The following is a 17,751-nucleotide window of genomic DNA, read 5'->3' as shown; positions in this document are numbered from 1 at the left end:
TTAGGAATAATTAATACTTAACAAAGCTTGTAGCTTGCATTACACTGAACTGATAAATTGATTTATAGTTCAGAGAATTTTGGGACAAAATTGTATGAAATCAAAAGTTCTTTTTACCCCCAGTAGGGTCTTGTTTCTACTGTGCTAACTATGCCAGACTAGTTTGGAAGTTCAATTCCTGGACTCCTTTCAGCTAATTTTTCTTTTGACAGTTTCAGGATTTTATGTGCATCTTTAGGAATTAATGAACATGCTTTGGCTGTATTCAAAATGTTGTTTAGGATAGTGAATGAAAATGTGCTGAAACTGAAGTGCCCTTAAATTTTTAATTATTCCACAGTGGTTTAAATAAACCTGTATATTTAGCTTGTACTTTATCGTTGTTTTGAATGCAAGTCCTTTCCTGATATTTTAATATTAACTTTTTACAGTGTGGTTATGTCTGAGCACCCCCTATTTGTTTTTTCTTTGGCTGACAGCACTCTCCTAAATTAGGGAGGAACTTTTATCTCTGCTGTGCAGCTGAGAAGCAAGGGGAGAGAATTCGTGCCATGCCTCAAGGTGTGCAAGAACGCTGTGGCAGAGCAGGGAAAGAAACCAGGGTTCCCCAAGTCCTTGACTAGAGCAATGTGACTAAATCTTGCAGTTCTGAACTGCCTTCTTGATTTGTTTCTTTTCATGGAGCCTTTCAGTCCCACTTGGACCGAGGAGTGAGAACTCATTTTAGGTTTGGACATTTCCTCTGACTCTGATTAGGGCCAGAGAGAAACTGTTCATAGTGTGAACAATTGCAGCCAGCACTTGCAACTACTTCTTGTCTCAATGCTGGGGAAAAAAATGAGCCAGAGCTGACTAGTATTGCCTTTTATTAAGCTTTATAATCCCCATTGAACTCAATGTCTGAGTTCCCTGGGCTAGCATTTGTTATCCCAACTCTGGGCTAAACCATCCTTCTTCTCCAATTATAGGCCCTGGCATCAGTGGTTTTTATAAACCTTCTTCTTCAAAATTTTTTTCCCCATGGATAAGATTGGGATATTGAATGACTACCTTTCTGTAAGCTAATCTAATAATGCAATGATTTTCAGGCTCTTGGGTACAAAACGAGAGAAAAGCCTCTTTAGACTTCCTGCTTAATAAGATTTACAGTGTTTTTTATTATCCACAAACTTAGTTTCATTCCTAGCTTGGAATATGTTTGCTTCACAGTCAGGCTTCTTAAATTAATGCCTGGTTCTTTCCCCAGCAGTTTTTCATCTCTTTTAATTGGCCACTCTGGTCACATTTTGCTCCTGCACTTCAGCGCTGGCCACTGCAGCCAGAACCCATCTGTTAAACTCCATTGATCCCCACCTTTCTCTCCTTCAGCCCTTCCCATTCCATCCCACCAGCTCTGCTCTCTGCTGGCAGTACCAAACTTCCAGGGCTCATCCCAGTCTTCTTCACGTACCCAGCTATTTGAGAAAGAAATGGCTTATTTATTTCAGTTTACCTTGTTTTGGTGAAAACACCTTAAAAAAGGTGAGCAAGGTCCAGCAGTGTCTTCTTTAAAATAAAGCTCTGATCTTTTTGCAACTTTTAGGATGTCAAATGTTGAAATCATAGTTTTAAGAGTAACATTAAATTCTGTAATATTCATCTTCTGCATCCTGTGAGATTTATCTACAGAAAAAATGTCATATATGTAAGCCTAATTTTCAATTACATAACTAAAATGACATAACTTGCTGACACACATTTTTACTGTGTAACTTCTCCTCTGTAAAAACATATTTTTTAAAAACAGTTCCTAATTATATCAATAATGGCCAACACACACCTACTCACTTTTCCTCATGTAGGTGGTTGTTTGTGCTTTCTAGCAGAAAGACTGTGGTCTGTTTACTTCTATTTTTTGTATTTCCTCCTTTTTAAAATAATGCTGTAGACTTTACTCCTGTTTATCTTACCTTACACTGACTTATCTGCATTGACTTCAAGAGAGTTAACCATAATCTTCCCTTATGTAGGAGGTAGATTGTGCACATTTAGCTAATTCTCTAGGTGTCTGGGCTCAAAATGTAGTGAAATGGATCTTAGTCACTGCTGTGTTTTCATGCAAACTGTTAAAACAACACTTTATTTGCAGAATTTCTCGAAGCAATTGGAAATAAAGACATTCAAGAGCATGCTTTTGGCTACAGAGATGCACATCTAAAGATGTGCTGATTTCACAGTGAATGAAAGGAACTTTAGTGAGGTCAAGGACACTCCACAATACCAATGGCCAAGAAATATCTCCATTTTTGATTCCTTTCTAAATATTTTCTGAATATTTTTATGCAGCCTTTTCTAGTTTTATTCTCCCTGGAGCTGAGGTGGGTTCAGCAGGATCCCTGGGAAGCGCCGGAGTGTCGCTAACAGGAAAGATAAACCAAAGCTCTTTGTCACTCTCTGGTTTTAATACCAAACAGAAAACAAAACTGTAACTAGTGCAATATGTTTAGACAGAAGGGTGTAAACATAAAGTGGTGAAGAGACAGCTGGGAGCTGCTGGGTTGGGCTCAGAGGGCAGATGCTGTGCTGGGTGTCCCTATGTAAGGAGTTGGAAAAAACCTCACCTAAACTTGCGCTGGTCCTCACAGGTGAACTTAACCATCCCAAAAAACTGCTGGAGGGACATTAGAGCTGGATTACAACAGTAATTCGGGAGGCTTCTGGAGTACATTGGTGCCAGCTTCCAGATCTAGGTGATTGAGGAACTGGTGGGTGGGCATGATCTGCCCAGGCCTGACCCTTTAAACGAAGAAGAACTAGTTAGGGCTGTGAAAGTTAATGGAAGCCTTGGCTGCAGTGACCATGGGATGGTGGAGTTCAGGATCCTGGGGAGATGAGAAAAATGGTGGTTTCACTGCCCTGGACTTCAGGAGAGCAGTTTTTGACCCAGTTTCCCATCACGTCTGCACCGACAAACTGGACTACAGAACTTGGCTGTGAGGTGGATGGGGATGTAGGGTCTGACAGTCTCCAGTTCACACAACAAAGCTTCAGAAAGCCTCCTGGTCCTGCCTTTCCCTTGTATATTCTTGGGTACTGCTCACTGTCCAAGAAGAAATTTGGAGAAGTTTTCTGTTTTAACAAATTCACCCCTGCCCACTGCTGAGTCGCTCCCAGAAATCCTTCAGAGTTGCACAGGGAACTATAACTTCACACAACATGATTTTATGTGGAAAAGGAAAATGAAGGAAACAGCTGTTAGTAAAATCTCTTGGTCCGCAGACCAGCTTGCACTGAGATCCACTGGGTGTAGATATTTAGAATGACATAAAACAACATAGGAAGCAGAGCACAGAGATGGAATCAGAGGCTGCACCTTAAGTTCCACTGAGCAGGGCAGCAGCGATGCCTTCAGGCCCCTGCTCTGCTCACAGGAGCTGCAGGCTGGTTTTGGCTTCTGCCTCTTGTATGATACAGATTAACATTTTGTCTTCTGAGGGATGACATCTTTGTGTTGTAGCACCAGTTCATTCCCATTCCAGCTTCCACATCCCCTCTGTCTTCAAACTGCTCTGCCTGGCTTCCTTCAGCTCCCATTCGTTTTCTGACGCTGCCTCCTTTCTGAGTTGGTAATGAATATTTTTATGCTCTTCTATTTGTTGTGAGGATGTCTGGATGAGGCCCTTGCCATTCCATTCTTCCACTGCCATCCCAGCAAACCATCCATCACTCCCTGTTTCCAGGTTTTGTCTCTGCTCCACAGGCATTGTTGAATTGAGATAGCTTTCTGGGAAAACCAGGCTGCCAAATGAATAAATATGTGAGAGGGTGAGCAGTCAATCAGTTTTATGAAAAGCTCTGAGTCCAAGAAGATGGAAAAACTCCTAATTCTTGCAGACCTCTGACTGGATCTTTCCTCCCTTTTCCATTCAATACAGGCTAATATGCACTTGATGTCTCTTTGTAAAGCATTGCATTTAAGAAGATCTTTGGAAATTATCTCCTTTTCTGTAGAAAACTCTTTGTTAATGGCTATTTTGACCCAATAAAATTAGATCCTTGTCAGACACTCCCTGCTTTTCCAAAACCAACTCAGATATCATCTATTCCATATCTATGACATCTAGAAAAGCAGTAATTTGTATTTGTGTTTTAGGCTTATTGCTTTGTCTCCGTCTCCATCTATATGAGGATGTCTGGGGTTGCTGTTGTTAATTGCTGCCCCGAGATGTGCAGGATGTCTCTTCTTCAGCCCGTGCGACTGTAGAACGAGTCTGGACTCTTCAGTTTTCAGTCTTGAAGTTGTTTATTAATTCTTATCTATAAAATTTTCTTTCTGCCCAGCGGAGGTCCGCTGAGCAGGGCAGCCACAAGCACTCTGACCACCCCCGAGGTGGTGTTGTCCTTTTATACCACAAACTACATATAACATATTTACACTTAATTCCCAATACCTATCACCTATGTTAGACACTGCACTTCTACTCTAGGCCAATCCAAAAGTGCCAACATTACTGCAGAAAATGGAGAAGAAGAAGAAGAAGAAGAAGAAGAAGAAGAAGAAGAAGAAGAAGAAGAAGAAGAAGAAGAAGAAGAAGAAGAAGAAGAAGAAGAAGAAAGGGTAGACACGCCCAAGTTCCTCCATCTTGTCCCCATAATCCCCATACCAAAAATCCTAAAAATCTACATTTTCACCCTGTGATAATTTTATTATTACACTATTCAAACCTGTGTGACTTTCAGGTCCTCATACAAAGTTGGCAACTTCCTCCAGGGGTCAAAATCAAATCCCCAGGTGTTCTGGGCTGGTCTCCGAGCCCCCCAGTGGGGTTCTCAGCAACTCTGGACACCTGGAGGGATGTACTGAGTTCCAACAAAAATGTGTTACCCCAACTCCTGCCCTTCCCCATTGCTCAGCCCCAGAAGGTGACTGAGGAGCAGCAACACGAGCAAAACCAGGAGGGATTGAATCCCTGTCCCAGGGGAGGGGCTCACACCCCATATTCCCTGCTTTAGGAAGCCACCCTGCTCTTGTCATTCCCTGCCTGTGTCCCGTCAGGAATTGCTGAGCTGCATTTATTTGCCTTCACCCTTCACATCTTTCACTCCTGATCCTCCCACCCAGCCTTGCCCTTCACAGCTGCTGAGTGCACTTTCTGCCAGATTCTTTCCCCAGTTTTGACAAGAGACTCTCTGATATCCCATTCTAAGCCCCAGCGTATTGCTCTCATTCCTTCCTTTCCCACTAACCACTGCAAATGGATCTCCTTGACTCCATGGGATTTATAAACACTTCAGTGAGAAGGTGCCATTCAATCTGATCTCCTCCTTGTTCTGGGAGCTTACCTGGCCCTCCTTGCTAATACTTTGTTCTCAGAAGCTCAGGTTTGGTTGTAGAAAGCCTTGGTCTTCATAAGAAGAGGTCAGGATGGGAGTAATCCTCCTGTTCCCTGCCTAATTTCAATTTCTGCTCCAGCTTCCAGCCCTTTCCTTTAGTAACAATTTTCCCCACTAGAGAGTCCTATATTGCTCTTAATTTTCTGTCCATAGAGATATTCAAAAATCAAGTAATTTTTACAATATTTCTGATAAACTAAACAGATTAGGCTTTTAAAGTCTTTTACTAAAAATGGACCAACCTCCAGGGTTTTTTCCCCCCTCTTTTCCCTCCTACTGCCCTGCAATCTATTCTGACATCAGAACAGCATTGTGGTTATAGGTTTAATGTTACTAATGGCAAATGCAAAAGTAAATTATTTATTTCTGCTTATGACCTGTTTATGTATTCCACAGTTTTTTTAATGCAGTGTGGTTGGTATTAGAAGGAAAAATTACCTATTTGATAAAAAGATAAAATGGTTTGGATTGGATGGGACCTTTTAAATCATCTCATTCCACCCTTCTGCCATGGACAGGGACACCTTCCCCTATCCCAGGTTGCTCCAAGCCCCATCCAACCTGGCCTTGAACACTTCCAGGGATGGGGCAATATACACCATCCTCTAATGTAAAGGATTACTATACCTAATACTTAGAAAAAAAAAAAATCTGTGAATTCTTCTCTTGTAGGGAGGCAGATTAGGAAAGCTCCATGACTTCTGGTGAATTTAATGCCCTGATATTCTGTTGCTGAAATATTTTATTTTTCATATTAAAATGCATTCTTATCCATACAAAATATCAAGGGTTCACTTCAATTAGGAAGATCAGCTCTTCAAACACTGCCTCACATGGAGAGGATCAATTATGAACTTCTTGTTAGAAAAAATTAAAACACATCTTGTTCCTTCTTGGCGGTGACAACACACTGGCACAAAGTCACCTCCTGAATGAGTGGCCTGCTCCATGTGCTTGGTCTCCTAAGGCTTCAACATTGCATAAAAGGGTTTCAGTGGGGGAGTGCTTTTTAACATGATGCTGGTGATAATTTCAAAAAAACAACTTTCAAAATATTTGATAAAAAGAATATTAGAGTGAAAATCAAGTTATTTCAGTTCTGTATTCTACTATTGCAGCAAAAAAAAAAAAAATCTACTTAAAATAGGGACATAGGAAGTAATGGGCAATGGCTCAGCACTGCTCTGTTAAAAGTGTTGAGAGTGTAGTGCTGAAGGCTCTTCCCAAGGAATTCCAAAAGGAAATTGTGCAAAAGGCTTGGAGAGAAGCAGCTTTTTGCAGTCTTGAAGAGGGGATATCCTCACCTGGGTCACTCAGTGCTTCCTGGGACATCTCCAGTGTTTGTGTTAAACAGACTTTTGATTCCAGCACATGTGAGTAGAACAGGGACATTTCCATATAATGATCCATTTCTGAGCTGTGTTTGCCTCTTATGATCCTGATACAAATAGGGCTCAGTCCCTCTAATGAGAACCTGTTCAAAACTTGGAATAATCTCATGTAGAAACTTAGATCGATCCCTGCAATACACTGAAAAACGAGTCTAGAGCCTGACCACAGCTCTGAGCCAGAGTGAAGAGAGGAGATGGGTCTTTCACACACTTGTGGCTGGTATTTGGGGAAGGTAAAGGTTCCCCAGTTCTAGCAAGGGTGACAGAATGGAAGCTTGACTTGTGGGCTTGTGTGTGAAACCACAAATTCAGTATTTCAATGGCCCCTTCAGATTTGCACAACTTTTTAAAGAATCATGAGATACAGCAGCAGTGTCCTATGAACCTGCCCTGCCTTTTATATTTTTTTATTAATGTGACTTCTCATAAAGAAGTAATTTTTGGTAATCCAGAAGGATTGTAGGTCTCAGTATCAACACTGTCCCAAGTAGTGACTTTGGGATTTTGAGAAGGTGATTTTCTTTCTTGGCGCATCAAGCACTTAGCTTTTCTTGTACTAAATTGAATTGTTGGAATAACCAATTAGTCTGTTGATCCAAAATCATAAGCCAATTTGGGAGTGAAATAGGCTTGGGAGTTACTTCACAGAAAAAAATAGATGCTGTGAGAAATCCAGAGATAACTATAAACTATTTCCTGCATAAGACCTCACTGGGACTGATTTAAACTTTTCTAAATGCATATCAGAGTAGAAACAGAGACTCAGACATGTTCTCCCATTTTCCTCTTAGTTTCCTAACTTTTTACCAGGAGGAGAGGGAAAGTAGATTACTCTATAAATCCTCAGTTGAAATTTCTATGAATTAGGGCTATAAGTGAATAATGGCTCTTCCCCCAGCTTTCCCCTCTCCTGTCTCATACATATACATTCACACTCAGAAATAGCATATTCTACATGCAAAGGTTCCTCTCTTTTCAAATAAAACCAATACATTTTAACATGTCATATGCCGTGGATAACTTGATTACCTCATGCTCCTAAATTCAGCTGTTAATTATTTATTTGGAAGTGTAGGGTGGGCTGCCACAATTAGCCTTGACATATTAAATAAATAGTTTTTTACGGTAATTGGGGGTTGATGCCATGCTGCTTAGAAAAAGCTCCAGCATTTCTTTCCTGTCTTGGAGCTAACTGCAGTTTTTTAATTTCATGAAACACTTTAGGAGACCATAAGAAAAAATAATCACATTACAAGTGAGAAGTGTTGAGTAAATTTCTTTTACAAAGAACACACCAGTTATAAATTTAGCCTTTAATTGATGGCATTATGAAGGGCTGAGATGGAAAACAAACAGCGGGAAACCCAATAATCTGTAATGTCAGGAGTCTGCATGCTCTGCTTGCCAGGCTGTGCATGGGCTCTTGAAGAGGTGGAAGCTTCCAGTGGCAAAACAAAATAACCTTCCAAAATTCTGTGCCTGTGGTGGGAAGGTGTCCAGCTGAGGAAAAAAGAAGTAGGTAATGCCCTTTTAGTTCTAATTTACTTTTATCATCTTGGCCAAAGGGTTTTCCTGTGCTGCTGCCTCCAAAGCAGCAGGGCAGGGCATTGGTTCTCCAGGTTTTCTTCCTGCCAGGCTGCACGCTTTCCATGGACAAGCTGCCCTCTCTGTTTGATCCTGTCTGTTGTTTGCATCCAACTCTAGGAAGGCAACTGGGGCTTCTCAAATCCCAGTGGAGGGGATGGAGGAAAAGCCCCAGATGTGGCTGCTCTGGGCTGTGCAGGGAAAAACATCTGGCTCTGCAAGATCTTCTGAGTGACTGGAAGATGTCCAGGCTGAAAGATTCCCTCTCACCTCGCTCTGGGTGTCCTGGCAGAGCAAGGCAGGGACAGGATTTGGGTTTATAAAGCAAATCTACCCATCCAGGAGCTCATCTGGAATTCCTTATGCTGTGCCTCTCCTTCCATTACTGTGCAGGGAGTCTACCCTGAAGGAGGCACAAGGAGGATAAAAAGGGAATTTTGAGAGCTCTACTGTATCTCAGGCTTTTGTACCTTCAGTAGAGTAAAACAGTATTGATATTTTTGTTGACATGATTCTCAGGGAGCTTCAGCCCTCCTGTTCTTCCCATTTTCCCTGGGTTATGTCAAATTCAGAGGCTGCTTCCTTTAAGTTTAGGTCTGAATCTGTAACATGGTAATTGTCCATCATGGTGGGCCATTTCAGTAGCATATTTGGGTCCAGATAATACAGACCATGATCCGTATGGTTCTGGATTGCTCACCATTTTGAGGAACAGTTTTGTGTTTGAAATTTCTCCAAGCTCTCCATCTCTAGGGGGCTTCTGGTTGTTATTTGTGGACATTACTTGGGCAATTGCCCTCAAGCATCTGAAAATTACTGATATCTAGTTAAAAGTCCCAGAACAATCCTTTTTGTACTGGAAGTCTGTGAGCTGTAGAATTTATGGTATTTCTGCTCTTTTCTGCCTGTAGGAAGATGCCTTTCAAAGGCAGCCTTGAGGGAATTGCTGCTTTCTGCTCCCCAGTGCTGGAGGTTTGATGGGTGCACATTTCCAAATGATGGACTTTGTGCAAGGAGATCTGTGTCTCAGCACGCTCAGAGACCTGCTCATTTCCATCCCTCAGTAGCTGACATTAAAGAAACATTTTTAGCCCTATCTTCCTCTACTTACTAATCAGAATTCAGTTTAATTTTGTAAAATATGTAGTAATTTCTCTGTACAGCTAAAGCCTCTGACCTTGCTGTCTTTAAATCCAGTATAGCTGTATTCTGAGAGGCTCTGAGACAGACTTTTTTCCTGATACCTCTACAATTCCTCTGCAATGCTGTCTATTAAACCTCTTGTCTCCATCAAGACTTCAAGAAAGAGTAGCCACAAGCATATTTTATGAAGAGCAGCTAGATTTTGATTTTGGGGTGGTGTTTTGTGGATGGGTGAGGGGAACTGCATGACAGAATATCTAATATAATACAACATAGAGGAATTATATAAATTCTTACTGAAGGACAAATTAACTTCTGGATTTCCAGAAGGCTTAGAGTTTTCCTTTAATTTTTTTTTTTTCATTGTCATGAAGAGGTAAGAAGTCTTGAAGGAGAAGATATGGAAATGGGAAATGGGAGTGATGGGGGGAACTGTGATAGACTTTGCTCCTTTTTTCTGCCTTTTTCCAGGGATAGTGTCTGACCTGGCAGGATTCCTCCTCCTGTAAATCCCTGCTGCACCAGTAATTTCTGACAGCAGAGGGAACAAGAAAAATCTGTTTGCTTTTTTTTTTTTTTCTCTTCAGAACTTCCCAGTCAATTATTGTGACTTCTTACACTGAGTTGTAAGAATAATCATTATCACAATAATCTCATTCTCTGCTCCCTTCACACACTAAACTGCCCTTTTCAAGGGGATGAACTTCTTTTGAGAGGAACTTGTGAACTGAGTGACAGACTGTTGTCTAACACTGAAGGAGATAAGGCTTTTAGCCTTTATCTTTCCTTTAGGCATCTGTATAAATTCAGACAGTGGTGTTTGATGTCATGATTGGTTGAATTTTAATAGAAGTTTGAATTGAATTTTAATAAGACTTCTATGGTGACAAATAAAGACAATTTCATAGTTCAGGAAGCTGAATTCATCTCAGGGGAGGAACTAACTTCTGCCCAGTGCTCTGGGAATTTGTTCCCTTCCTAAATAAATCAGTTATGTGGTTACTTGTTTCTCTCTTGGAATACTCTTCTATCTCTATCTGAATTTTGTTAAAACACATAGTGGAAAAGTGTCTACCCAACAAATATTACTTGTGTGTAGTCCTATGCTAGCAGTAATTATGGCCCAAAGTGCAATGATAATATAGTGAATGTCTCACTGAACATATTTTAGGTTTTGGGTTTTGGTTTGGTTTTTTGGTGTTGCTGTAATTGCACAGCTCCCAGCCTCATTGCAGTAGACATGGCATGCAGAGAAGATACACTGAATTTATCATCTAAACACCAAAAAAGAGACTCCAGCTGTTGACAGTAAAGAGAGCAGGGAGATGACAAAGATGAGCATAATCTGCTTTTTCTGAGTACTCAGGGCCTGGCACGAGCACTTGGGTGAGACATCCCTGGCGCTGCTGCTGAGAGCAGGGACAGCTGTCACAGCACAGGTTTGCAAAACTCCTTAGTTTGAATGCAAGGAGGAGCTGGAATATGAATGAATTTCATGAGAAGATGATACAATCTGTCTCCAGTGTCTCACATCTATTATCTTTCTATCACTTTTCTGTAAACACTTGAGAATGGATTTTCCAGTGGGCGAATTAAAACCTTGCTGTGACATCTCGTGCTCCTGAGAAACTCCTGTCTCCCTGTGTGATGATTTGGTGCTGTCACTGAGGGGGTAATTTTGGATTGTAAGGACTTTATGGCATAAACACAGGCTTCTTTGATGTTGGTCTGATTTTGCTAGAATGTGACTGTACTGGTTGGCTTTAAGAGCATGTCTGAGAGGAAAGTAATCAAAACCTGATAGCAGCAAAAATTAATGAAGTCAGAAAAAAATCCTGTTCCTGTGCCTACCCAAAGGGAAAGACACAAACTGAAATGCAGCATGTTAATGAGGACTGCAGCAATCTCCCTTTTTCATTTCTCAGCTGGGCTCTGCAAACTTTTGTGCATTCTGGCATTCTGAACATAATTCCAGTAATTTAAATGAGGTTTTGGGTATCCTCAAGTAGAAAGATTTTAAATAGATAGATAGATAGATAGATATAGATATAGATAGATATAGATATCTACAGATATATATATATTTTTTTTTAATAGTGGGAACCACTTTGGGGTAAGGAAGACAATTTCTTACTATAAATGATGGGAGCTTATTTTGCATGTACAGCTAGATCCTCCAGCATTTCCCTTGACCAACCAAATGTTAATCTGCAAGTCACAGATGATAAAAACAAGTGAGAATTTTTCTTTCTTCAGGTTTGCCATAATATTAGGTCTCCTTTTTCTGATAGAGGATTGGTCCTTTGGGGAGAGGAGAGGTCATTAGGATATTGGTGAGGGCTTTCTAAAATCTCTGGTTTCACTTTTCCAGCCTCATGTCCTGGTGAGGTGCATTTGTGTAGCAGTCAGTGTTTGATGGGGAGGATTGCCAAGGTAAAGCTGACACTTAGCAATGGGGTAGGGTCTGCTTGTGCTTCCACCATCTGCACAATGAACAGAAATGACGAGCAACTGCACCCAAAAAAATCCCTTTGACTGCTCAATAGCATAAGCAATTTTTTCAGAATGGCTTTACACATACTGAAATACATCTTGTTTGATGAAAGGCTGATTTGCTGTAGGAACACATTGTTTTCCAGAGACTCAGTCTCATGGATCACTTTTATGGCTTTCCATCTCTGTCCTCCCTCCACAGTCTAAACAATGAGTCGTTTCTAGCCACAGGCAGTTTGTGCTGCTTCCTCAGGGCCCCCATTCTGGGCATTGCTTTTTACAGGGTTTTATGCTGCACTAAAAGTGAAGATTAAATAAACTGTCCAGATGGGACTTTAAAGATATGGAGTGTGGAGATGTTCCATCTACACACACTGTGAGTAGTTTCTGATAGTCCTGCAGCACTGTAAGGGAACAGCACTTTGTGGGATTCCTTCAGCAGAATCACAGAATGGTTTGGGTTGGAAGGGACATAAAAGCTCATCTCATTCCAATCCCCTGCCAGGGGCAGGGACACCTTCCACTAGACCAGGTCGTTCAAAGCCCCATCCAACCTGGCCTGGAGCAGCTGCTGAGGTGCTGCTGGAGGGGTGTCTGTGAAGGTTTTTATGATACTTCACACAGAACTGCATGGAAACAGCACTTTCATGCTGCAGTGGTTTGACAGTGATTTTAATTTGGTTATTTAAAGGTCCAAGTCATTGTATTGTCACTACAAAATCTCCAAATGCCCAACAACCTCCAAATGCTCTGACAATCTCATGCACATCTGAGCTTTAAATGGAGTCTGTCGCAGACATCTTTTATGAAAAATCCTTTCCTTAGGATTTTTCCTCCTGAGAAGCTGAGAGGCCTCAGGAACAAAATGTAAACAATGATTATCTGCTGCTGTGGAATGCAACAGGTGCATCTGTGATTGGCCCATGTTGGTTGTTTTTTATTAATGGCCAATCACAGTCAGCTGGCTCGGACTCTGTCTGAAACAGAAGCTTTGTTATCATTCCTTATTATTCTATTCTTAGCTAGCCTTCTGATGAAATCCTTTCTTCTATTATTTTAGTATAGTTTTAATATAATATATAACATGAAAAAATAAATCAAGCCTTCTGAAACATGGAGTCAACATTCTTGTCTCTTCCCTCAACCTAAGACCCTTGTGAACACCATCACAGGAGTCTTCAAATGTCAACTTCAAAAATGCTTTCTGAGTAATAAAAATTTAAAATCCCATGGTTTTCACAGAGTTGTATTCTATATTTCTCAGTAGTCAGGTGGCAAAAAGCAAGGGAGCCATGGTGCACTGCAAGAGGACCCTGGTTTGGGTTTTGGGGAACATGATTCTGGAGCTGAGCACCTGTGTCCATCAGCCTTGACATAATTCAAGATGTAAATACAAATTCTAGGCCCATAGATAAGTTAATTCACTTTTTGGGTGCAGGATGACCTTCCCATCAAAATGTAATACAGCAGTAAAATGTAGTAAAAGAACATGTCTGTCCCAGAGAGCAAACCTGAGCCTTATGTTTTGCTAGAAACCTAAATTCTCTAACCCTTCAAAACCATCTAATTTACATTATACAATTTCTTAGTCCAAGCAAATGTCTCTTTATGCCAGTAGTGTATTCTCCTAAGCTAAAAGTTTTGCTTTCACTTGCTAACACATCAGTACAAGGATAATAGCAAAGAATGTCGATTTAATTAATTGTGTGTCAGAGCATATGTTTAAAACCCTAAAATAAATCTGTAGTCTAAGTTCAGACTATTGAAAGTTGTAATTTATACTATTGAAAGTATAAAATCACGTAGGTGGGGAGAGCTGTAATTTGAAAGCAGGAGATATTTTTATTTTTTAAAGGATATATAGATTCAGTGACAAGGCTAGCATAAAGATGTTAAAATATATAGAATGGGTATTTTGCTCAAGAAAACAACGAATCTCATGGATTTTAATGTCTTTTGATGAACTATCCTCAGTATTTATAAATACTTAACAATAACCCATAAATAGCATGATATTGATTGAATAACTTAGTAAATGACTTTTTCAGTGATTATCACTGCATCTCTGTTCAATTACTTGATGACATGTCCAGGGCAGTTCCTGTCAGCTGCATTCTTCTACCTTTTATTCCAGTGCTGATTTAGAGGAGAGTGAAATAATCTTTTACAAGTTTATTTTACGGTCTGGTCTAAGGTTGAGAGCTAAATCTTAAATTTATAATGTCCAAGTGAATGAAGGCATTAGGTGGAATATAAAGATTTACTTGATAGACATATCTAAAAAAGGGAAATGAAGCATTGTTTTAAGCCCAAAAGCTTTCCAGTAAGATCTGGGGAGTCAAGGCTGATCACTGGATGATCACCAGGTGTGGAGGATCATGAGCAAGAGGAGAATTTGCTTTTTCTAACAGCACTGCTTCACCTCAGGCACCTCCTGGGCCCCTTCCAGAGAAACACAGGTTTGGATCAGCAAATTGGCTGGGAACTGCCTGGAGCAGCACACTGGGTTTGGGCTGAGCTGTGCCTTGGATTAGAGGGGACACATTACCAGAAATGTCATGCTGGAAGGGAATTGCAGAGGTCTTGGGCTTCACAACTCTGGTTTGCTTCGTGGGCTTGGTGCCCCCAGACTATGAAGTGGAGAAATTGGAGAAATTTACTGTCCTGCTCTAAGTGTTCATTTTATGAGTGCAGAGGGTGGTAAATTCTCCCTCTTTGCTTTTCTGCTTCTCTTCCCTGGCTGTCCCAATGATTTGTGGGAATGAATTATTTTTAAAGTTATCATTTTAAAAAAAGTAATTTTTAACTTGACAGCCTTCCTGTCAAGCACACTTGGGTGAAAGGGACTGCACAAGGCATTTGCTGCTGCTGAGGAGATCAGAAAGGATGAAAGTGGAGAGTTGGAAATCTTTTCTGTTATAGACCTTGGGGTTTTGCATTGTTGTTTCTCCCAACATTTTATTTTTTAAATAAACGTTCTGACTCGAGCAGTGTTCTAATGTCAAAGCCTGATTTCTGTCCCCTTAAAATACCCTTAAAATAGTAACCAGTGTTCTGCTTGCCTGTTAATCTTAGCCAGGGTTTTCTTCCAAAGAAAAGATACATATGAAATGCAGTCTATCTGAATACAGGTAATTTGGTGTCTTTTGCAGAAAATGTAGCACAAAATTTTTAGACAAAAGAGACTTTCAAGTTTTCTGTGTCCCACAGAAGGGGAGGAACTGGGGGAACCATTGTTAGCTGACAAAAGCTTAACCAAATTCTCACTGCAGGAAAAATGAGGGTAAGAAAGAAAATATCTTCCATAAGTTTTTGAAAAAGTTGTTTTCCTGTTCATTATAGGTGAATGGGATCGGTGTGTTATTTCACAGTGATACTGAAAGATGTTCCCAGCTGAATATCTCATTTAATGCTTGATCAGGGAAATGCTTTTCCTCCTTCATTCTGAAATCCCTAATAAAATGTCAGGCTGTGTTCAAAGACTTTAGGGGATTGGCCACTATTGGTTTATTTTAAAATTGTGGGTTTAGCTGCATTAATAATGATATTCTCATTGGCAGTATGTACAGCAGTCAATAAAACCCTCACTTGTTTCGTTTTCTTTTACTGTATAGGAACCACTTTCCCTACACACTGATAAAAAGCACTCTATAAATATCTCTGGCCTTTGGAAATAAGAGACCCTTTTTTGCACTTTATATATCCTCAAAGTATTTACTGAGGCAGAAGTGCCTCCATTTCAGAGTGTTTTGCTCGTTGCACGTTTCCCTCCCCGTTTAACAAGATATTAAAAAGATATCCTTCAGGGCAGGCAGTAAAATGTAACAGCAGAAAGGTCACCCAAAGAGCATGAAGATGGCCTTTGAAGAGCTATTTCTGCAGGAAATAAAGAGGAGAAAAAATTGCTTTCTAAAGTTTCATTTCAGGAATAACAGGTTTTCTTCTCTTCCCCACTTTCCCCATTTTGAACCCAGAATTTCCAGTTTTCCCCCTGCATGATTGGCAACTTCCCTGTTTTAAATTTTTAGGATATTTTTCTTAATATTCTGGATATTTTGTAGGGGGCCCAGAGTGCTACAGATTAAAGTTGTACCTAGTGCATCTAATTTTGGGTTGTGCTTCAAAGGCCTGTTTTAGCTTGTGGAAAAATTAATAGGCCTCTGTTTTCTTAAAATGCTGCTACTTTTTATAGCTTTGATATGAACTTTCTTGCCTGATCATATTAGTAAAAGGATGAGTCTTTCTAACTCTGAAATAAAGGAGTGCTGACAAAGTGTGTGTGTGTAACTGGGGTCAGCTGGAGTTGTGAGATTGATGGTGGCTGGTTTGTCTTCAAAGATCCTTTCTCCTGAGTAATGAATATTTGTTCCATGGTGCTGTTAATCCTTCAGTTTAAATGGGAGTCATCACACTTTGTGTATGAGTACAGGAAAGAAAACAGTGCACAGAAGGAACTACAGCATGCTCTTACCCCTTTTTAATTGCTTCAGTTCACCCAAGCAATTTAGAGGCATTATTTGTGCTACAGCATCATTTGTTGAGAACTGCATGTCTAGTTCTAGTCTCAGAGTTTTAAAGTAATTGAAAATGTTCGTGTTATCTTTCTTCCTAAATTTCTAGTTCACTCAGATATTGCTGTTAGGGCAACGAGTTATCAGAAATGTTTTTCCACAGATAAAAAAAAACCAAAGAGTTTCCTTTGTTTGAATTTAGGTTAGATATTAGAAAAATGTTATTGTTTTTCACCCAGAGGGTGGTTGGGCACTGGAACAGGCTCCCCAGGGAAGGGGTCACAGCCCCAAGGAGGGCTTGGAAGATGCTCTCAGGCACAGGGTGGGATTGTTGGGATGGAGAGTCACTTCAAACTCAGAATATTCTGGGATTCTGTGAAGTTTCACACCCCTGGATAGCTTAATGAATGATAAAGCATGAGGAAAAGAGAGGGATGGAATACTCCAACTAATTAATCACTTAACAAAGTAAATCAATAACAGAACCAAAGCTGTTTTGATGTTCCAAACAGATTAGTCAATAGAGCAATGACATTTCTCTGAATCAAGAGTTAAAATTAGTAAAGGAGCTCTGATAGATTAACCAGAAACTTTCCATTTTTCCAACTTTTTCTATCAATTTTCTGCTACCTGTATAGAAATACCTTTCCTTGGGGTGCTCTGTTATTACAAACAAGCTGTGTCTGTTTCCTTCCTACTGTTTCCAGACTGGCTCTTCAGAAGTTATTTACTGGAGATCCCATGTGGAAGGGCTGTGTATATTGTGCTTTATAGAACACAGCCATTCCAGGTGCTAAATTTGGATCAAAGCCTATAGATAGTTAGGTATTCCTCTTTGCTAAGGACATGTCTTCCATAAAAATGAAACATGATCTATGATCCCAGCATGAAAAGTTTTTAAAGATATGGCCAACTCTTACTTCAGCTGCTGCTTCTTTAATTTCAAGTTTCGGGGATGGATGCTGCTTTCACTAAGACTGTAGGTGTTTTGTTTTGCTTTGTTGGGTTTTTTATTTCACTTATTTATTTTTTAAAATTTCCCTCAAAGAGTTTGTATTTCATACATCATCTTAATGCCCTGGAAACTTCTTAGGAGCCCAGAACAAAATAAGTTGTTATACCAGTATATGAGTGACCTTATTATGAATAAAATGAAAAAGTAATTTTATTTTGCTACCCAATTACTGTTTCAATCAGTAGTAATAGGAGAAGTAGGGTACAGATACTCAAATAGCTGCTTTTCCTTTTTTTACTAT

At 40.1% G+C, this 17,751-nt stretch overlaps 1 protein-coding gene across 2 annotated transcripts in view; it reads left to right on the top strand.

The window, feature by feature from the left end:
* The window catches only part of TRAPPC9 (trafficking protein particle complex subunit 9), a 450,475-nt gene that overhangs the window by 367,796 nt on the left and 64,928 nt on the right, over positions 1-17,751 (top strand). The window lies entirely within an intron of this gene.

The sequence above is a fragment of the Ammospiza nelsoni genome, chromosome 1, assembly GCF_027579445.1.
Source record: "Ammospiza nelsoni isolate bAmmNel1 chromosome 1, bAmmNel1.pri, whole genome shotgun sequence".
Taxonomy (NCBI): Eukaryota; Metazoa; Chordata; class Aves; order Passeriformes; family Passerellidae; genus Ammospiza; species Ammospiza nelsoni.
This window is presented reverse-complemented; position numbering and strand designations above follow the sequence as displayed.